Here is a 3,201-nt window from a genome sequence, read left to right as displayed (position 1 = left end):
TGCCGCCGGTTCCCGTGGGGGAGCTGCGGGCACCCGGTCCCCTCGCTGCCGGAGTCCGTGGTGCTGCGCGGCCAGGAGGGAAGAGCCCCTTGCTCGGCAGTGTAGTGCCGGGCTGGCCAAGCACTGGCTCCCTCACCCCTTTTGATCCCACCCATATATTTATGTAAGATATTAAAGTGCCTTCGGTGTGATTTTGCCACCTAAGTGCTTTTGAACTGACAGGTCCCTGGGCAAATGATGGCCAGCACTTGTGGATTTACCAGATCTTTAAGATGAGATGTTGATGTGCTTCTGTGGTGTGGGACTTAGACATGTTCCACAGTTATGTGGCTTCTTTCTGTGGTGGCAGATTTGGCTGAAGCCCCTTGCTACTCGTTCCTGTGCCCAGGATCAAAAAAAGGGAGGGGTGGTAGTTTCTAGTCTGTCTTGCTGTGTAAACCTCCAGTGTCCTCCTGGTGCAAGGAAGCAGGTGCAGGCATGGGAAAGAGTGGCAGAAGGAGAGGGTATGGACTAAGCCAGCACTGCTGAGAAAAATACTCATGTAACTACTGCTTTAATGATGAAGGTTAAGGATAGTATCTGCACTGTCAGTTCTGAAAAGGAAATAAAATAACTACAGTTGAATCTGCAGGAGTCTGTATTCAGAAGTACTAATAGGTGTTGCAAGGTGCTTAAAGTAATTGCACAGGTAGTTCTTCCAGACAAGATGCAGCTTTCTCCCAAATCTAGGCTCTGATCCTTCAAGTACTGATGCACAGACTATCTAAGCGATTGCATGGACCCTGACTTCACTGTGACTGCTCCGGTGGTTAGGTATGAGTGAATGCTGCAGGGAACACTGGGAATGGAGAGATGTTACAAAGCAAGCGTCAGTTACTTTGTGCTGCAAAGGAAGCAGCGTTCTGTCAAACAGTAGCCTAGAAAGCACTCTTTGTAATTGCTAGAAACCCATCTAGTTCTGTTTCTTAATGTATTTCTATTATAAACAATCTGTAGACGGCATTTAATTATGTTGCAGTGTGCTAGTCTCTTAGCTCTTGGGACTTCTATTGTCTGTTTCTTCCAGCTACTTCCAAACTGTAAGCGAAAGAGGATGCTAGTTGAAAAGGAACAGGAACTGTGCAGTATATTAATTGCAATTTATTATCTCACTAGCTGATAGCCCTTGCTAACCATGATATCATCAGCAATTTTTATGTTTCATTTCTGGACACAACACAGACTACTTTAAAATCTAGACCCATGGGGCATCTTCCGTAAGGAGTCTGTTAGATGATTCTTCTTGGAAAGACAGGGGTGAAATATCAAGGTCTGATCCCCTTGACCTCTATCATTCCTTTCACTTTGAGATTTGTCTCGCGCCATTGTAAACAACTACCTCGGTTGGGGACCTTCAGTAACAAAACTACTAATTTAATCCAAATGTGTTGGGGATCCTGTTTGACACCCATTATATTCCCTAGGAATAGTTCCAGTGAGGGCAGTATTACTTGGATCAGATCCCCACATAATACTGTTAATGAGGTACTGGCGTAGTAAGTTTCAGATGCGGTGGATCTTGGGCTGTAGAGTAGTTTTGCTGCAAAACTAGCACTTTAAGTGCATCTTTATCTCTTCAGACAAAAATACAGAATCCAGAGAATTTTTTGTTCTATTTAAATGTAGAAAGCAGTTTAGCAATTGAGGATGTGAGGAAAAACTCTGTAGGATGCTTGTCTTGACAGAATTTCACTGCTGTTTCTTGTTTGTCAGCCTCCAAGTAGAACATGTAATAACAATAAGCAAACCTATTGTATACTTGTTTCAGACTATTTTGGCCCAAATCAAGGTGCTATGATTACTTATATCAGGAAGCTGAAGCACTTCTGAAAAACTTTCCAGTTCAAGCTACAATTTCCTTTTATGACGACTCGGATAGCGAAGATGATGAAGATGAACTGGAACAAGACTCAAGAACAGAATCAGATTGCTGATTGCAGGAAAGGCCAATGTGACTTCTAAGACTTAATTTAAACTTAATATAAAAATGTGTTATAGTATTTTTAAAGATAATTTATTTGTATGTAAGTTATTCTTAATAAAACCGAAATGTTTTGTAATTTTATCTGAGCCTTTTCCCTTTGTTCTATTCCTGTCCTGTTTTAGGCAGGGACGATACTGATTAGTATTTTTTATCTAAGGTCCTGTATTTTGTAGACCATAACTCGGACATCAGTTTTAGAAGCAGAGAATGGATGCCTTGCTTTAAAGTGCTCTATGGTTATGTGACTTCCTCAAAGTTCGAGGACACAAGGAAAGCTTTTTCATTGTGATTTAGTAGGCTCCATGTGGAAGCGTATCAAGGAATCATTGGATTAAGTATTCTAATATTGTACCTGCTGTTACAATGGAGTCTCAAACATGGAAGAGAAACAGTATAGCTGTTTTCCAGATGGAGAGAAGGGTCCAAATTCTACTCTAGTTCTTGCTTTTAAAGAAGGGGTTTGCCTTAAGTCACTCACGCTCTCTCATGTACTGAGCTGTATTGTTGTACATAAATACAGTATGAAACTATCAGTTTTGTTTGTAAAGTGGACATTGAGAAAGGTCCAATGTGAGTTGTTTTGATTGTGAGTTTGTTTTTGATAATCAAAGTTTGGTACTAATCATTGTGCAGGCCAAAGCCCCTAAAGGGACAAAAAGATCCAAAATTTTAATTCAAATGCCAGTGCCTCTGTTAGGTACAGCTTGTGTACATACCTGAACCTGTCCTTGCCCGAGTGCTCCTGTGTGTGTGTGCGTTGCTGCGGGCTGGGCTGGCTCAGCATGTCAACAGCATCCCTGGGGTGCTTGCCCTGTCACATCTTCTCCCAGCAGGCCTGACACAGCTGGGCAGGAAGGAGCAGGTCATCACACATGGCCCTTCTCACCATTTTACCTTCAACCCGTGGGTAGCAGCAACAGTGCCCGTTATAAAAACCTCCAGGCTCGAGCACCATGCCTGGCGCTGGGAGACCTGAACGTAAAACCAACTTCAGTGCAACGGGAGACAAACTCCCCAGGGCGAGACAAACAGGCCTACGCGGCACACGGCGCTCTCTCCTTAGCAGCCACCGGCGCTGCCCTGGGGAAGCCCGCCACCGCCCTGCAGTGGGACCCTCGCGGGCCCGAGATGGCAGCAGGGATGTCTGGTCTCAGGCGGTTTCCACCGACAACCCCCCT

This window comes from Aptenodytes forsteri, unplaced genomic scaffold (assembly GCF_000699145.1).
Source record: "Aptenodytes forsteri isolate BGI_AS27 unplaced genomic scaffold, ASM69914v1 Scaffold245, whole genome shotgun sequence".
In the NCBI taxonomy this organism is placed as follows: domain Eukaryota; kingdom Metazoa; phylum Chordata; class Aves; order Sphenisciformes; family Spheniscidae; genus Aptenodytes; species Aptenodytes forsteri.
This window is presented reverse-complemented; position numbering follows the sequence as displayed.